This window comes from Cupressus sempervirens, chromosome 5 (genome assembly GCF_028749045.1).
Source record: "Cupressus sempervirens isolate cs-2001-9-10 chromosome 5, ASM2874904v1, whole genome shotgun sequence".
Lineage (NCBI taxonomy): Eukaryota > Viridiplantae > Streptophyta > Pinopsida > Cupressales > Cupressaceae > Cupressus > Cupressus sempervirens.
The window spans coordinates 671,725,728-671,746,619 of NC_143122.1; the positions used below are offsets into that span (position 1 = coordinate 671,725,728).

At 30.9% G+C, this 20,892-nt stretch overlaps 2 pseudogenes; both read right to left on the reverse strand.

Moving 5' to 3' along the window:
* Window positions 1–7,581: 7,581 nt before the first annotated feature.
* On the reverse strand, window positions 7,582–8,477 carry LOC149557728 (EG45-like domain containing protein pseudogene; annotated as a pseudogene).
* A 1,212-nt stretch (window positions 8,478–9,689) lies between these two features.
* LOC149557729 (replication protein A 32 kDa subunit A-like) lies at window positions 9,690–17,571 on the reverse strand (annotated as a pseudogene).
* Between the last annotated feature and the right edge of the window lie 3,321 nt (window positions 17,572–20,892).

Here is a 20,892-nt window from a genome sequence, read left to right on the forward strand (position 1 = left end):
TATTTTCTAAATCACATTTTTCATTCATTCTATTGGACCATACTATTTTTCCTAAGGAGAAAATTCAAAATTTTCCAACAAAAATACAAACATTTTCTAACAGGTCTATCATGCATTAATGAATGCATTAATTACAACTTTATCTTTTCCACATTTGTGGCTAGTGGATTAACTTTTCAAGTTTTACATTGATGTTTATTTTTGTCATTTGTAAGAAAATACAAATATTTTCTAATAAGTCTATCATGTATTAATTACAACTTTACCTTTTTCACATTTGTGACAAGTGGATTAGCTTTTCAAAAAAATAATCATTTTTATCTTCCACCTCACAAATGAATGTCTAATCAATATTAATTATCACTATCAATTTTTCTAAATATAGAGTATTTAAGTCCATTTGGAAAGCTTGGAACCATGTTAGACAATTCATCAAAAACAAAAGTTTCTATTATGATAAGACGCTCCATGGTGAAAGATCCATTTGGTGGAACCTTAAGCTAGGTAATAAACCCCTTACTCTTACCCAAGGGTGCTCCACCAAGAATTGGGACAACCATGGGATCAAACAATTTATTGATATCTTTGAAAAGGGCATACTTAGCCAGTGGGGTGAATTAAAAAATAAATTTAACCTTCTTGATTCTCATAAGAAGAGTTATAATATCATAGTCAAGGCTAGTAAGGATATTCCTACTTTATGTCATGTTGACTCCAATAGTTATTTGAAAATTAAATGGCTTGATGGTATCATCATCTCCAAACTTAAAGCTAAGAATATTTAAAGTATTATAAATTGCAATGAAGAAATTATCAATCATGTTAATAATACTTGGTATACTGATTTGGATGTTCCCTACTAGAATAAGCTTTTTGATGATCTTTTGAAAAGTTCTATTGATCCTAAAATTAAATATTTTAAATGGTTTCTTATTCTCAACAAGCTTCCTACTAGGAACACTTTCTTTGATATTAATTATTGCAACATTTATAGAACCTCGAAAATGGGAAGACATATTTTCTTCAAGTGTAGTTTTGCTAAAGAGCTTTGGTTGATGTTTGGTATATCCATCCCTTCTACTTTCAATACTTTTAAAATTATTACTAGTTTTATTTTTAATGCTAAAAATGATGTTGACTTGATTTGGGACATTCTCTCATCTAACATTTTGTGGCAAATTTGGAAGTGCAAAAATGAAGAAAGGTTTCAAAATATCCCCAGATTGCTTACTGAGTCTTTTCAAAATCTCACATATTTTTAAAAAAATTCACAAATTCAAATTACCATGAAAATCAATGAGTCTAAGTTCAAAAGGTTTCTTAAGGGCGGTCATGCCACCTTCATTAACGAAGTGAAGAAAGGGTACTTCTGGAGGCTGCACTTGGATAATATACACACCTTTAATCAAATTTTCAACCTCATCAGCAAGGAGATCAAAAGAAACCCTCAAAGCACTACTAGCAAGATGATCTACATGCTTAAACAAACTCAAGATCAAAAGATCATGGTTTAGATAGAAGGTTCTGTGGGTTGGACAGTGTGGGTGGACACCTTTGATGACATGCTCCACTAGTTTTTTTTCTTTGCTCCATCTTTTTCTTATCTTCTCAGGTTATAAGCAATCTTTTTTTTTGTTACATGTAAGGCTAGTCCTCTATTTCTCTGGTCCTCTGTGGTTTTTATTTTGCATCTTTGAACTCCTTATACATAATACAAAAAAAATATAGAGTTAAATGTTTTATATTTCTTATTTTTAATATATTGATTAGTTTTACATGTTTTATATTTCTTATTTTAAATATATTGATTACTTTTACATTGATGTTTATTTTTGTCATTTGTAAAATGTTATTTCTTTAAGTTTACACTATATTTTGCTAGCTACTATTTTACAATCTTATCCTATTTTTTTATACCATTTTACAAATTGTAAAACTAATACTATCCCTCAAACTAATTAGATATTTTGGTAATATGAATTAATTAATCAATGATTTATTTTTTAAAATCAAATATTTCAACTAAATTGGTAGAAATGACTAGTTCATTCATATAATATAATTTCTATTGTTGTTTATATATTTTTAAAAATAATACAATCATTAATATATTTTTTAAGTTCCCTTCAATTCTCTCTATCATTCTACCTTTAATTGTCCATATAATAACAAATCATTCTCTTTTTTAGCTCTCTCTTCATATCCTTCCTTTCTACCTATAAATCTCCATTTTCCTTCTTTTCCAATTATTGGTAGGAACTTTGATGTATTGTGTCTCTTGTTCATTAAATGTATTAAAATGAAGCAAATTCAGAGCTACCTACTTCGCTCAATGATAAAGTGCACAAAAAGTGGAATCGCTATATTGATATTGAAAAAAAGAATAGTGAGGGAAAAATAGCTAGAGAGATGGAGATAAACATGAAGAGAAATGGGAAAAAAAGAAGGAAGTATGAAGGAGAGGAATACAAGAGAGGAGAGTATGGAGGTGAAGTGGTACAATAAATATTTTTGAGGTTATAGATAGTATATAGATAGATTTATATAGAAGATCCAAGAGAAATAGAGAAAATAGAATATAGATAGTGAGAGGCAAATGAGAAAGAGAGGAAAAATATAAGATAGAAGTAGTGGTGGACAAAGGAGTATATGTGTGCATAAGAAATATATAAATAAAAGGATAGGGATGTAGATAGGGAGAATGTGTCAATTAGAAAGAGACATATGGATAAAAAATTCTAAAGAGATATATAAATATAAAGTAAGATGGGGAGAAATAGATAGAAACAATAGCTAGATTGTTAATTTTGTATATGAAATAATAGTTAGGGAATAGATATTTATAATGAAAGATAAGGAGACATTTAGGGGTGGGGGAGAGTAAGACAAATAATATAAAGAAAAAATACGGGTAGAGAGATGAAAATATTTATATAGATAAAAATAGACCAAGAAAAATAGGGAGAGTCAATGTATAGATAGATGGACCGTAATGGGAGAAATGTGAAGATTGGTTGTGGGAGATAGACATAATGATACAGATATATGAGGTGAAGATGGACAATAGATAGATAGATAGATAGGGTTTGTACATAGAGTAAATCAAATAAAAATAGAGGAAATAGGATATAGATACGTAAGAGAAAATAGTAAAAGTTGGTAAAGATTAAATAGAGATAAGCAGGGGAAAAAGAGATAAATATCAAGGTAGGAAAGTAGATAGGTAGAGTTTATAAATAACTATTTAAGAATATTATCAAAATTATACAATACTATCGACTTAGCCATTGCACTTTCAAAGGTGCAAAGCACGAGTAATATACTCCTTTCTTAAAATTTATTTCATACCTATTACTTAACCTAAATGTAAGAAAAACAAGTGCCACCTAGTGGCTAGTATTAGCTAAATAATTAATTATATATTTATATATTTTATTTTAACTATACTATAGTACAAAATAGTTATTTATTAAATTAATTAAAATATTATTTTTAAAACTAAAATTGTTCTTTGGTATAAATTTATTATTATTTTAATATGATTTAAAATATTTTATAAATTTTATATAAGATATTAAATAGTCTATTTAATATTTATATTTTAAATATTCACTATATGTAGAAAAAAATATTGCATTTTTAAATGGAATCAAATTTTTAAAATTGTACTATTTAGATAATTTTTTATATTTTTTAATTCTATTTTAAATTTGAATAATTGTAATTTAAATAAAAATATTAAAGTAATAGATATTGTCAAATTTTAAAAATAAAAAATTATTTTCTAGATCTTCAGTAAAATATGACATTATTAATGAATTTAAATGTATTTTGTGTCTTACTATTTATTTAAATTGAAAATAAAGGAAACCATATATTAAATAGTTATTAAATTTAAAAAGTTAATAAGAGGAGTTATCTATGATATGGTAGATTAGTTTATAGTAAATAAATAATTTTTTTTTTTTTAATAAGAAGATATTATCTATCTTTCAATGATGTATATAAAACTATTTAAATTCTAGAAGGAAAGTTTAGATTTAGAAATTACCAGTAAAACAACTCTTGTAACAAGTAAAATAATTAATAGAAAAAAATTTGATGCATTATAGTTTATTATAAAATATTTTTTGTAGCATTCATGAATAATATTAATAAATAATTATAATGTAGTTTTACATATTTGTTCTATAAATGAGTCTAGTGGGTCCTAAAATATTGCATTGTTTCCAACATTGTGTATAAGATGTTAAATCTATTTGCCCATCAACGTTAAGATAAACCATTTTAATAATTATCTAACTTAAAAAATTTGCATGTAGACTTTGTAAGAATATTTTTAAAAATTAGAGAATAAAAATACTAAATTGTTATTGGTGGAAATAATTTATTTTTAATAAGGAGTTAAGGAAAACTCATTGCAATAGTATGTAGCCTTTGGGCAAATACTAATTAAACACTATCCCTATTATTGATTGAATCTTAAACCTAAATATAAGCATTCACTCTAACTTAGTGGAAAGTGTAAATCTAATTTAATACTAAAAAAACTAAGTAAACCTAAATATGTTTAAAAAAATGATTTTTCATCTTAAATATAATTAACCCAAGAGGCTTCCTATAGTCTAAGGCATCGAGTTGAAGAGTTCCACATCATCTGTGTCAACATTTGCATCTCAATGTTCACTTGTATTAATTGGTTAAGATAGATTAAACAAAGGTTTCAAACTAAAATATGGTAACTATTCTAGAAACAAAATATGATAACTATTTTTGAAATAAAATTAAGGAAAATAAAAATTACATAAGAAATTATAAACAAATAAATAATAAATTTTAATGATTGTAAATTAAAAAAAATCATGGAAGAAATACATTTGTAGTAAATAGTAGAGAAAAATAATAATTTATTATCTTCATTTAAAAAAATAATCTCATTCAAATTATATTATTTATTTTATCATAATTTTAGTTCTTTTTAAATAACTTGTTTTAAAACTTGTGTATGGTTATTTTAATTGTTACGATTCTAGAAAAGAAAAATTATTTTCTTCCAAAAAAAAGCCTTAACGTAGTGAATCAAATAGTAAACCTAAACCAAATTAAACCCTCACACTAAAAGGTAAAGAAACTTCTAAAAAAAAGCAACCCCAATCTTATTATAGTTATTATTTAGTCATAATGATAACATTAATTTTTTTATCCTAACCCTAATAATAAACCAAAGAATAAACTATAAATCTAGGATTTAATTTGATTTACTATAGATAGATAAATTGGAGGAGATATATGAAAAAGTGAGGGGGTGTAGATGAGGAAAAGAAAGAAAAATTGATTAGAGTGTAAAATATATATAGAGAGAGAGGGGAGGGGGAGTTAGCCACATGGATAGACATAGAACATAGAAGTTAATGAGGGATAATGTGAGAAAGGGATGGGGATTGAGATGAGGAAGAGGAAAAAAACAAAAACAAAAGATCTAGATAAGGGGAAGGAGAAAGATGAGATAGAGATTTATGAGAAGGGTAATTAGACATAAGAATACACAAAAATGGTGATGATTCACAAGGGAAGAGATGAGAGAAAGAAAAAAGGGGGAGGGCAGAGAGATAAGATAGAGCTCAAGGAGGATAATCGGGGCTTATAGCTGATAAACATATGGTAATTAACAAGGTGGGGAGAGAGAGGGTCTTGAAGAGAGTGGGTAATCATAGGGAACATGAGAGAGTCATGTGAGAGAACATGGAAAAATGGATAGAAACAACATAGATAACTTTGGTCTTCCTTATATATATATATATATATATATATATATATATATATATATATATATATATATATATATATATATATATATATATATATATATATATATATATATATATATATATATATATATATATATATATATATATATATATATATATATATATATATATATATATATATATATATATATATATATATATATATATATATATATATATATATATATATATATATATATATATATATATATATATATATATATATATATATATATATATATATATATATATAAGCTAGTTTTACATTAGAGCTAATTGAACCCTATTATTAAGTTACATATCGTAACACTATTTAACCATTTTTATAAAAAATATTGTAAATAATTTTTAATTATTATATTACATTGCTAAATCATTGTGAATTATAATCTTAATTCCAATGCAATATTTAAATTGAAAATAAATTCATACACAATTAATTTTATTCTTAAAATAAACCTTGAAAAATTAAAATTAAAGTCTTTCTTTAAACATATTCTAAAGAATTTTTTTTTATTAATTTGTGCTAAATTTGTTAATATATGTTTTAATATTAAATTAGAAACTAAATAAAAAATTCAAAATTTTATCTTATATAAATAAAATAAGTAATGAAATAAAAAAGTGCAACTTTTAAGTGCAAAAATTATCTTTTATAATTTTACTCTTTCTATTTTTCCATCTAAGCTATATACATTATATAATATATATAGTTTTTCTTTAAGTTCAAATTTACATTTACAAATTAAACCATCAATATGTCTCTATAGAAAAAAATTTAGCCATCTCACTAAAGTCCCAACCCATTATCAAAAGTTCACTTATTTATCAAGCTATTAACATATTTTAACATACTACTCATTTTTTTAATGCAACATTTACAAGGAATTCTCTTTTACCCAAGTCGTAATGAATATGGGGAAATATTCTAAGACTAACACAACTCCATATTTGTTTTAAATATTACACTTGTCAATCCACTTCAATTATTCTATATTAATGTTAGTCAAAAAATAAATTTTAATAATATAAAATTATTTATGTAGTACAAGTATTACCATAAAATACTTAACATTAAATTGTATCCATTAAGAAAAAATAATTTAATAGATATTTAAGATAATAGATATTCGATTTATAATATAGATGTAATCTACACCATTTCAATAAATAAAAGATTGAATGATTGACATTGTATTATTTAAATTTATAATTAATTTAAAATTATTAGAAATATTATCCTTTTTCAAAATTTTCAGTAAAATTGATAAATTCTTTATACTTAAATGTATTAAGAAATCCAACCTCAAAACATCTCTCAGATTACATTGTGAGGTTTATAAATTTTTGAAATAGCCAAATCATATCATTTAATATTTAAAATTAATTAAATTAGAGTAAATTCTCCATCTTCAATAGTCCAAATATATTTATTGACCTTTGAACCCGTCAAACACAATAGTTTCACTTTTAAAGAGCACTCGAAAATTCATTCGAAATAAACACAGTACGATGGACATCATATATTTCTCGGTGATATTCATTATAGATATTAAACGAAGCACATTCAAAGCTGCAAACTTCTCTTAGCGCTAAAGCACGAGAAAAGTACAATGGAATACTATTCCCAGTAATGCTGATGTGGGATTTATTTATATTACTAATTTAATTGTTGACCACGCTCAAGCCCTGAAAATTAAAGCAAGAATAACTCAGTCAACCTATAAATTCCAATTAGCGGGAAAAACAGAAAATGATGATATCAACGATCAACTTACTGCTCATAGTCGATGTAAACATTGCCAGCGTCAGGATCGGCAATATCAGCGAATGCCTGCTGAGATAAATCGAAGGTGCCGCGACATCCAGCGGGGCAATGATCAACAATCTTTACGACGATGGATCCACTCTTGCATGGCATGGGAACGCCCTGATTCGTTGCACCGGTGCACGAGATTCGGTATTGTCTTCCGCAAGCTGCCCGGTTGCCCCATATTGTGTCATTAACCGCCGCAAATAAATCTCCCCCTGGAAATTGATTCTGATCATATCCATCGCACGTCGATGCTGTCAAAGCAATAGCATGATATTATACTCATCGTAAACAACAATTCCAGTTAGTAACAATTATCTATTGTTCAACCAATCGTTATTACATTGTTCATAAACCCTAATACTCAAAAAAAAACTAACTTTGAGAACTATTGAAACTGTACTTACCAAAATAATAGGTTTTACTACATTTGTTTAAGACGGATTTCATCTTTTGTCTTTAACTTTCCTTTTGCATTTTTAGCTTTTTTTTAATTTTTCAAATAATATATTTACTTTGTCTATATACGACAAAACACGTAAAAGTCATAAAATAATTAAGCGGGAAACAGAATTTGTTAGGTTAAAAATAAATTAAAAAACGGAAGATATTTTGGAACATAGCCGCTGGGGTTATAGCCGATGGAAGAGCATGGAAATGGCACTATGCGGTGAGGAGAACTAGGGAGGGAGGATACAGTTAATAGCCCCCCTCACATATTGTACGAATACAACCAGGGTAGTTATGGCAGGGGAATTAATGCCAATAAGAAGCAGCATCAGAGGATGCTTCCACTTGACGGGACGGAAATAGCAGCGCGGACGAGAGGCGGCAGAAGAGGCAGAGGCGGAGCCCATCCTTGTAAATTACCTTAGCTCTCATACACTACACGTTTGAGAGCGTGCTAGCATTTCATCTGGTGAACACGCTTTCAATCACCTCTTTTCTCCTATCGCGGAGCTCTACAAACTATTTATTGATGTCTTTACACAAAACCCTCAAATACACCATGCTCAACTTCAAGGTTTCCTTGCTTGCCCAGCACGCGCGTGGTGCATTCCTTGTGGGCTCAGGATCGATTCTCGGTCGCTCTGGTTATCTAGAGTAGGGTTTGTGAAATGTTAGGTGTGGACATCCACCCTGTCGCTTGGATTGGAGAGGGTGCTTTTTTTTAAATTATGGACGGGAATTATAATCGGAGACACGGCCGTTATTGGCAACAATGTCACTATTCTATCCACTTTACACTCCATTTCGGCTGCAACACTTAATGGAGCCACTGCTACATTCATCAACGGGGTAATGCTAATATTTTCTTTCCTGATGTTCAAACTCAACACGAGTGCTTTTTGACCTTTTTTTCATTATATTTCCTTTCTTCCCATTCATATAGTTTAGTTTACTTATACAACAAATATCTGGGCTTTGTCCCTGTTTGTGCTTTTTACGAAAAAATAAGTGTGAGATCAGCTATTAAAACAATTGTAGGTGATAAAAATTAGAATATAGCAAACAAGTGATAAAGCCATAGAGAGGAGAAGCCACGGAGAAACCCAAAATGGGCTCTGCTGATTACAAGCCAGTTTATTATATTTATAGAGAAATACACATTAAATGCCATTTACACTATAGCAGGAGTTAGCTGGATTATTCATGAAAGACAGTTGAATGGATGGTGGAAGATGGTTGCACATGTAAAATAAATGGTCTGTGCTGGGCGGCTGGTCTGTGCCGACCATATCTATGATAATTAATTTATTTCAACATCCCCCTAAATTAATTATCAAAAGAATTCCTATAGAACTGGCGAGTATAGCGGCTGGGTACCCATGTATCTCGGTAGATGGATTTCTTTTTATATGGACTCAATAATTAGTTTGATGGAGGTATGAAAGAGAAAGGCCTAAAGTGATGATAGTTTCCTCGTAGTAATGATTCGTAGTCATTAGAACCAGTGAGTGCTCAGAGAAAACAAGAGATAAAGCCATAGAGAGGAGAAGCCATGGAGAAACCCAAAATGGGCTCTGCTGATCACGGGCCAGTTTATTATATTTATAGAGAAATACACATTAAATGTCATTTACACCATAGCAGGAGTCAGCTGGAATATTCATGAAAGACAGTTGAATGGATGGTGGAAGACGGTTGCACATGTAAAATAAATGTCTGTGCTGGGCGGCTGGTCTGTGCCGACCATATCTATAATAATTAATTTATTTCAACAGTAGGAAGCAGAACAAACCCCAACTCTATTTTGCCTTTCTCCCAACCTTCTCCCTGTCTTTCCTTTACACAGGCTTAGTCGTGAGAGGTAACTCTGGTCAACTCACCTCTACGAGACTCACTTGTTGTCATTGACAAGTAGTCTCAACCCTGCGATTCTGTACAACGTCTCTCCACTTCAACACCTGGTATGGGGATCCAAGCCTCGAACGTTTAATGTACTCTCTGTAGATTATCCAATAAATTTCATGTTTTCTTTGGAAATATTTCATCGGATTTTACATCATTTTCCTCCTTTAAAATCCTTCAATCTGATTTCCTCGTCTCTAATTCCCTTTGATTTGGTGTTATGTCTCCTAATGAATAACATCCTTTAGTGCTTGCTTTTGCGGCTACCTTCTCAATTTTTCCATACAAGCCCCCTTTTATATCATCCGTTGGATTCACATCTGGATCTTCTTTTTTGTTATTCTGAAATTTCCACATTCACCATTTCCATCTTTTTCTACAACATTGCTAATCTCTTCATTGAAATTGGTTGGAACTCTGTTTCTATTTGTGATCTTTCCAAGAGATAGACGGTATGCCCTATTTTTTTTGAAATGTAACTCTACATTATGGGAGAACTTTTACTTCAACTTCCCAGAATTTTCCATATTTTACTATGGAAGCTTTATACATTCTTTTTTGGTTTATTCTATGAATGATGTATTTGGGGCTGTCTATTTGACCTATTAGGATCATTTGAAGCTTGGTTTTCTTTAATGTTTTATTTCATAGCGGGCACTAGAAAAAGCACTCAATCATCTTTTCAGACTAGGCTTGTCTGCAAAGAAGATGTTAAGTCATGAAATCTAAGCACGACAATCCTGATGCTACAATCAATGATAGTTTAATGTATGGTATAGATTTTGCAAATCCAGTTTTTAGTTTCCTTTGTTCTGAAGACCTTATTAATTTTTTTTAATAGTCAGGAATATACAAGTAGAGTGTGGATCTATTTCTTATTCACTATCTTATGAAGACAAAATTAGATATTTGTGATACTCCTGTCAAAGAAGAAGACTTTGTGCCGTTAGATATGAGGTCTTCTTGGCAAGGAATGGAGTAGTGCATGGATTTGGGGTTTACCAAAGTTGTAGGGCTTAGTATCTTTTCCTCTAATAAAATCAAACACTTCCTACAACATGCAAAGATTCCTCCTATTTTTGATCAGATAAAGAGTTTGCACAAATGGAAATTTCTATTTTAGGGGCTTCTTTTTCATTGGACAAAAACAACATGCAAAGATTCCTCCTATTGTTGATCAGATAAAGAGTTTGCACAAATGTAAATTTCTATTTTAGGGGCTTCTTTTTCATTGGACAAAAGCAACATGCATGTTGACTGCTCTTTTTAACATGTTGTCAATGTCTTTAGTAAAATGTCTCAACCGTTGTCCACGGAAAAATTCATAGACTTTTCGAGGTTGTTTTGCCCTTTTGTATACGGTTATGAGTAGCCTCTAATCAAATAGTCTGGATTGGATTTTAAGTTAATATTGTTTGAAGGATTATAAGTACTCATGACAATTTTAACTCTTAAATAACCTGCATAATCATTGTTATAATCATATGAAGGCATTTATATCATCGAAGTTTATTCCAGGTATAAGTATAATATGTATAGAAAGTATATTGAATTAATGTGGAATACAAAGTATTTGCTGCAAGAAAGAACTAGCAACTATGAAACCAGAGAATAGACTAGCCAACAAAAAACTATAGAATACTTCAGAAATCAGCAAAAAATACAAGCATTACTTGGTCTTTGTAAAAAATTTTTATTGAATTGCATCAAGTTGGCTATGTTAAGGTGGGGTTTAGAGCACAGAGTAAGTGTGTTGTGTAAGAGCTACAATATAGGTAGAATGGATATTCAAAGAAATAGTTGTGGCTGCATTTAGCATTGTTCTTAGCAATAATATAGAGGTTGTACAAGCATCTATAGGGCCACTTCTGTTTATACAGCCAAGATATGTTTCGTAGAGGCTGAAACACTTTAATTCATTGGTTGCTATTTCATCCATTGTGAGTGCCCAACATTGTCAAGGCATTATGTATACATTTATGAGTGGAAAAATCATTTACGGTTGTAGATTGGTTGCATTTTTGAAGTTATATGTTGTTGATAATTTCTAGAATTTAATGATTAAAACTGGCTGGCTATCTTAGGCATGCCTCATGAATGTTTGGGTATTGTGTATTTTTACAAGTGAATAAGAGTCATTTGCAATTCTATTACATTGTTACTCTATTTTAATTTATCATACTACTTGTATTATCTTTCCTTGCGGGCGTCATATGGGAAATTCATACATTACCAAAACTTCACACAAGTATATCCTTTGCATAGAAAATGAGCAGTTTGGTAGAGTTAGAACTCACAAGGGGTTCTTACAAAATTCCTTAAAGAAAAGCATCATATAATTCATCAATTTCAAAATAAGATGTCAACATAATGAATGCATCATAAAGCTCTTCATTTGGTAATGGATCATGTCCATTTAACTATTTTTTATAAACACTTTTTTGACCATCTGAGCTACTTTTTTGAACATTTAAGCATGTAGACTAAGGATTTGTGTAGTTTTGATGGCCTGGTTATATCACCCCTCTTTGTCAGTGTTATGTTATCTTTGTGACAGTCCATAGTCACTCTTTCCCTATTGTGAAGTGCCTTCTCCTGCATGGTTCTCTACAATTGTTTGAGTATTTACCTGTAGCATAGAATTTCTTCATCTCTTCTTGAATTTTCACCATTTCTTGCTTTCTTGGGATCCAAATTTTTATTCCTTGGATCATTCTTTATTTTGATGATAATCAGAGATATTCTCATTTTACCTTTTTACAACTATTTTATTTTGAGAATACATCATGAACTATAATCCAAAAAAACTAAGCAATAATTTGAAGATTGTAAAAATATAATCTCTCTTTTTGACTAGTTCTTGGTTTCTGCAAGGGTGTTATAAAGCTCAAATTAAAAATTCAGCATATAAAGTTATTGCTCCACTATTTTGGGTAAGTGCTATTTTTTGATGGGTTATGTATTTTTAATATATTTTACTTCCTATTTATGTAATGATCCTAATTGGAATCCACACACTTTTCTTTGTAGCTTTCTATCGAGATATCCTGTTGGCATCCATAGAAAATGGTAGACCAGGTACTCTTTTTTTCTATTTGTTCTTATATTATCATTTTTTATAAAATGAAACAATAGCCTAAGATTGAAGAGGTAGCATATAGAGTAATTGTTAATTGCTAATTGTCTACTAATTTCTTGTTGATAGATTGCTAATTGTCTTCCTGTAAGGCCTCTTCTATATTTTAAAAATTTGTTTGGGATAATATCTTGATGGGATCATTAGTTCCTTATGCGAAAGATTTCCACCAACTATATCAAGTGTACCATTCTTCATTAGGTCACAAATATTGGTTCAACTATCAATCACCATATCAACAAACATTACCATTCCATCATTATACAATTAGTCCTAAACTATTCCATATACTTTCCAAAGCTCCATCTTTTGGTCCATTAATCCTTGCAAAAAGAATTGATTCTTTAAGGATTATTAGGCCTTGAGGAATAGGTTTCTTACCTCATTCAACCTCCATACCATTGCTTTATTAGTCCCCTTACCAAATATCCTAAAGCTTTGAGTTTCCTGGGTGAAAAGCCTCCTTAATCTACAACATTCCAAACTCTATTTTCTGATCATAAAATAGTGAATTACCTATTCTTCTTGTCACACAACCTTTTTAGTATCATGTCCTTGGGGAGTTCAAAAACCATGTGCATTGACCTTACTAACATTCCTTTTCAAGCTATGCCCATCTGCCATCCATTCTAAGTACCAAAATCATTAGCCTTTGCTAGATCAGTAAGGTCATTGTCTAGTGAGACAATAATACCCATTATCTTCATAGGAATACAATCCACATAGAGACATGGTTTCTTATTCCAAGATTTCTCAGTCGTCACACACACACATACACATTCTCCCCTAGATGCAAGGTTCAACCAACATGCTTTACTACTCACCCAACTTGTCTTTACCTTTTAAATTTCCTTTACTATCATGGAATATGTCCTTATTGCAAGAGCTCCTCTCAACTATAGAACATGTCTCTTGTCAAATGCCTATCCAATATATTGTGACTTATTTGAACAACATGGCTTAGTAGTAAACCCATTTTTGGCACTAATGGCCTTATATTCAACACTAAATAAGCCAAAAAAATTAAACAAATAATAAAATACTATTCCCTTGATATGGCCTTATTACAATTATTTGCAAGAATTGGTCTTACTATTGATAGTACATTGTGCATTCACAAAAATAGCACATCATCATCATTTGAATATAGCAAGACCTAAACCTCGTATTTAGAGTTTGTATTTCTTTTATTCATGGATGACATTTGGGAGTTTAAACCTCCATTACTAGTGCTACTAAATTTTGAGAACGTTGTAGCTTCACTTCTTTCAGACTTAGAAACTTTTCCCTTCTCTTGGATTCTCGATTTCACTCCCAATCTCAAGTTAACTTCCTTAATGTATTACATTTTTTGTTGTAGGTGCTCTGTTAAAGGAGTTTTGGTTGAGCTCACACCCAAATAGCCAATGTGGCATTAAAAAATCATCTCAGAAACTCATGTATGTTGCATTTTTAAAAAATTCCCTTTTATTTCATTTTAGTCGTGACTTTATATTATCATCAAATTAATCCCAAGAAGATATAACACAATCATGTTCGGGTAGAGCCAATATCATACAATAATTGTTGTATAATATGCCTTTACATATATCATGAGAAACAAAGCAACTAAAATGTGAGGAACATTTGAAATTTGCATGAACAACACACGTGTTTTTTACTAAGTCAACAGTAGCTAACATTAGACTGACTATTTGCTAGACAGTTCCATTTCTTGTTTAAGGGTTATTTGTTTCTTTCCACTTCTAGAATTTCTAATTATTTTCCATCAGTATTGGGATGAAAAAAAGAATATTTATAGATAAGTTATGTTTTTGGAGGTGGTCATGGAAATGGAAAGAGGTCATTCAATGCAAACGTTACCTTGGTTTTGCTAAAAAAAATTTGAAACAAAAGGAAAAAAGTGGTTCAATATTTATATTCATAGTATAAACTTTTTTAATAATAAAACTCCCATAAGTCATATAGAATAAACATGTCACCTTAAAAGAAAAATCATACGTCAAAATTGTCCACTTATTGGACTTGACTTTACCAATAAGCCCAAATCATTTGTTGTACATGACTATAAGTAGTATAGCAAATAATGATACAGAATCTAATAATATCAAATCTCTACTTTAAGTGAAATCTTATTTCGGTAAGTGATATCCATACATTCTCCTTTGGTTCCTAACTTTTTATCAAATTCATTGGACAAGAAAGCAGTAACATCCAAAAAAAAAAAAATTGTTTGTGGAGCTAGATTTGCAGGTTCCTTGAATATATATGCTTTGAACTCTTCTATGTAAAGCTTCTTTTGATGCAATTATTGAAATAGGACTAGGGCTTGTGAATTGATTTATGCTAGTAGTGTGGTTCGCCACACTAGGTGGCCCCATATGCGAGCCCTTAACAATTGGACTTGTAGGAGTGAGTAAACCACCACCCTGAACTTAAAGATTGTAGATATGTGTAAAATTACATTCTAGGTTATGGAATGTTATTTTGTTGAAGTCAGTAATAGGTCTCAGAAAGAAAGCATTAACATGTTTATTGTTCTAGAAGCTCCTCAAATGCCCATGTACACACACATAGAAACCATTTTACATGAAAACTAACTCTGTATACTCCATTGCATCATTAACACATCTTTTCACTTTGATTTTCCTTGATTTGATATCCAAATAAAATGTCATGCTAGTTATTCTTTCTTCCTTGGTAAAAACCATTCCAATCAGGGTAACATTAGTGATTGCCACTGAATCTATTATATAGTTCAAATTGTCCTCTAAATGCTTATGGGTCGAGTAGTCAATCAATGGAAAGAGTGGTCTCTGACCAATATTTTTCTATGCCTAAAGATGATTATTTTATTTGCAAACTCCTATAGCCAAATATCAAAATTCTACAAACATTTTACTAGCTAAATACCAACCTATAAGCCAAATAGCTGACATGAAATCAATGTACAATTTTATGGCATTCAAAATGTTTATCTACATGATCTAGGGTTATCTAGAGTGCCAACCATATAAACATGATTCTTCTTGTTTTCTTAGATAGAAGACCAATGAGCACAAAATTGATTTTCATTGACACATACACCACTGAATTTCCTTTTAGGATATTCAAAAGTCCTTACATGTATCCATCTTGTAGCAGACCACTTTTCTCCCTCAATAATAGGGCAATTGCTATGCAAACTGGTATCATCGGTTGTAGCATCTGGGTGTAGACCGATTGCCACACTTGGCACATTCTGATCACGAATCATCTTTTAACTGGTTCAACCTTCCCTCTAAATAATATATATGCAATTCTAAACTAGTCCAGATTGCGCTTTAACTCCTAAGGTCGGCGAGATAGATTGGACACAGATTCAAAAATAATTAAAGATTTTACAACATTTGTGATTGAGTTTATAATGCCATAGATGACCTCATCCACTTATTTAACAAAAAATAATTATGGAATTATAAAATGAAAATGGTTATAAAGGACCAATCAATTGCAATTTAATTCTCCATACCATTTAAATAATAATAAAAACAACAGGCTTTTATAAATCATTGAAATATAATCTTAGAATGTGTTGTGTTGTTGTGTCTTTATTTAATGAAATGTGAGTAAAAAATAAAATCATGCCTTTTCTTTTTTCATAATCACACAATTCCTTTAGGGCATGTTTGGCTATAGGAATAGCTATTTTGGAATAGAAAATTGGGCTATGTATTCCTCTTCTCTGTTTGGTTCAGCCAATATTTGATGGGGAATTTGCGGACGCCAAAATTTATGTTTTCTAAAATAAATAAAAGTAGAATAGGAATACGTATTCCAATAACACCTATTTGGGTGGAATTGCAAAACCTCATTTTTGAGTCAAAATGGAAATATGTATTCCTATTTTACTTCGTATTCCAATTTTGATTTGGTGCATCCAAACAAAGAATTCAAAATTTTAAGAATTTACATATGCCTATTCCGCTTGTATTCATCCCGTTGCCAAACGGGCCCTTACATCTTCAGTTTTCATATACAGTCGAAAAAATTGGTTACTTCTTCATCGGTTTATTATACCAATTTCCATATTACAATCAATTTTATTACTTACAGCAATCCTGGAAGGCGGTGACTTTTCAAATAAATTTCCTGACAGATGCGTATTGTTTTCTTTCAACTTTGGCCTTCGACATTCGCAAGCTCCTCTCTGCAACCTAATGTATAGCTTGTTTTTACATGTCATCATCCTTAGAAAAGGCATGATTGATATCGAGTTCTGATACTTGGCAATCGGGAAGTTCTTAGTTTCATCTCTCGCCTACCATTTTTTGTGAAGCCGGCTCTAACGTCGTGGTTATCTTCTTATTTGTCTTTTTATAATTTTTTGTTTCTCCTTGACATATTCACTGATTCCCAAACACTCACGTCTTTAGAGGAGCTATCTGCCGTCGACAATGCTTCCATGTGAAGCCGTAAGCCATTCTCATATTTGGTGCTGCGTTTATTGACGTGCTTCCTCCCTTTGGCTTCTGCGATGTCAGTAATCTTCTGATACTTCGAGTATGAGTTAAGTTTTCTTCAGTCTTTGGCATGATATAACTCCTTGTTCGATGGTTGTCTTTTGATGTCTCTGTTTATGCGTAGATAGTCTGATTTTGTTGCTCCAGTTCTAATGGCTGCATATACTTTCAATGGATGAAGGCATGGATACAGTCTGCAATCATATTCCGAACAGTCAATGATGTCGTCTCGATTATCATACATATATTTCTTGTTTTGTTTTACTTCCTTTGCATTGTGCCATCAATTCAATATTGTCGTAACTGTTGGATTGTATATACACCATGAGTCTGATTTCTAGGATGCATCGTTCAAGATACCACTTGGTGTTGGTTTGAACTTTCTTATTGCCATCTATGCTTCATCCGGCGTTGTGACATTTACAGGATTGATTGAAGTCTTTTAAATAACTTTATTATATTGATATGTTTCTGTTATTTGTGAATGATGAGACTGTCAATGCTGTATGTAACATGGTATTCTTCATATGCAGTTATAGATATATATTTTTCACTTCAACACTTAATCAGTTTATATGTGTCATATTGATACTCTCAACAACATTCACGCTAAAGATTTCTGTATACAAGTGCGCTCAGGTTGGAGTAGTACTGGGATGGGTGACCTCTCTGGAAGTCCTGGTGCTTCACCCCTGTGAGCATCACCTAGATCCAATGAGTGCTAAATGTTTCATTTATTCTCACAAGAGATGGATTCATGTTGAATCACTATTCATGAAACATAGGTCAATGAGTTTGACTCAAAATCATACAGTTAAATCCTGATAGCAATATCACAATTTCTGTATATGTTTTTGATTTGTTCATACTTTGATGTTTTTGTGATAACAGATCTAGAAGTCACAGTGCTTCCTATAGTCCTTTTTTCTTAAGACCCAATCCCCATCATACAACTGATTAGAAGGAATGTAAATGCTCTTAATTGTATAGGAAAGAATAATAGCAACATTCAGCCAGTCAAAAAAGTGCACCACACCTTTCAAAGTTCATCTTCATACTTTTTCAAATGTTCATACTCCGGCTTGAAAAGGCATAGGTATACTGGCTTCCACAAACAGACCCAGAAATCCATAAATACAAGCCAAAATATATCACAGAATTTTAAGAAGCAATGGCCCACAATATTCTTCTGCATGTCAGATGCAAAAATAATAGCATCTAGAAGATAAAACATGAAAGCCATCATTATAGATTCACAAGTGTGACGTCTTTCACTCATCAATAGGATGTCTGTTTATTTTCCGAGCTGAAAAAGTAACTGGACTATTAGAGATATGTACAAAGGTGGTGATGTGATATATGTAACATACTTCCAAGCCCCAATAAATTGACAATTCTGATTGTTCCTTGCTTATAGAGAATACATCAAGTGCACAAATGGAGTATTAAAATTAGAGCTCCATCAGATGGTCTCTCCTCCTACTGCACATTAGACAAATACATCAGCACTATGGAAATTCTATGACCACCCACAAAACGAAGTTCATATTTCTGTCCATTTTCATAATGAAGTTCATATTTCTGCCTATTTTTATCAAAGGTTTTTCAAGGTGGACAATTTATTTAGATTGTCATGAATCTGGTTATCTCCTTAGACCATGGTAAATTCAGGTGCCTGTATATATTTCTCAAACAACTTCAAAGAAACTGCGGGATTCTCTTGGTGCTGTAAATTAGGTACGATTCTTTCATAACTTGATTTTCCCTTAAAATTATTATCTCAACATGGTTTTCAAAGGAGAAGAACATGAGATAATCAAGAAAGCCTTAGAAAGTCTATACAAGAGGAGTTCTCCATTTTTGCTCAGGATTTACTTTACATGATAGGATCAGGTTTGTCTTAATTATTTTATGATTAGAATAATGCTTGTTTAATAATTATTATTTTGCCTACCAATCAGGTTTAGAAAGATCATTAGTTATAATTTCTAGCCAAGGTAGAGAACGAACTATTTAGGAATGGTGATGCATTTGTATGCTACAGTATTGATGAATAAAAAAATTTATTCCATGCCACTTTTTGGGAGGCAAAAATGGTAGTTAACTGTTATGACAACTTATCCTATGCATGTTTACTCATCGTGTATTTTTTAAGGTTCTGTTTCATCAACACTGATATGGACAATGAATGATTCCATGCTTTAAAATAGTCAAACTTGTTTCCACCTTACTGTGAGATATTCTTATTGGGTTGACTATGTACTCAAACTCAAGAATTTAAATAATGCTGGATCCAACAAATTTTTTACCTTTTCATTCCCATCAAATTCATGATAATGTCTGGATTATTTGAAAAAATGCCCTTATTTCTTCATGGGTATTAGTTGACTAGGCAAGTTCCATACATGCTAGAAGCCTGATACAAGTATACTACCAGCAACTAGTGATTGAAGAAACACTGTATGCATATTGGATGCAAGTCCATATGGCAAATCTCAACTCACTAGGTATTCTTCATGGGTATCAGTTGACTGAACAAGTTCCATAAACGCTAGAACCCTGATACAAGTATACTGCCTATAACTAGTGATTGAAGAAAAAATGCATGCATATTGGATGCGATTCCATATGTTAAATCTCAACTCACTAGGTATCTGGTATTTATGTACTAAATCCTTTAAAAGATTCATGCTATCTTTTTGTTGTAGAAGCAATCTAGGAACATGCACAACTTGTAAACCAACCATATTTTGACTGCTTGTATTTTTTGCTATGTCCAAAGTAACATCCTTATAACACTCAATATGTAGGGTAGACCCTACCTAGCTTGTTGAGGAATCACACTCATGGTCTAAAACACATGAGAATAATCCCTAACTGGCTTCATGAGTGAGGCTTTTAGATTTTTTCTTGTTTTTTTATCGTATTTTGATATTTAAAATATTCATGATTTTGGTAATTGGTTGTGATTGAAGAAGATTATAGGAAAGTATCAGAAAGAAGGAAGATGTCCTTGTGAGGCCTCGCCCCGACCCATCGTAGCATAGTGATACATTACTATTATTTTGATACTCACGACTCAAGATGTCGAGACATTATCTAATGCTTAGAACATATTATATTATTTCATGTTGTGTGATATTATTTTTAGATATTTGATGTTTGTCATTTAATATTTTATGTATATGTATGTTGATGAAATCAATAAATGTAGGATTGATACTTTGATTTAAGAGATTTTAAATGGTTAAGAATTAAGTAGGATGAAAGAAACCCTTATTG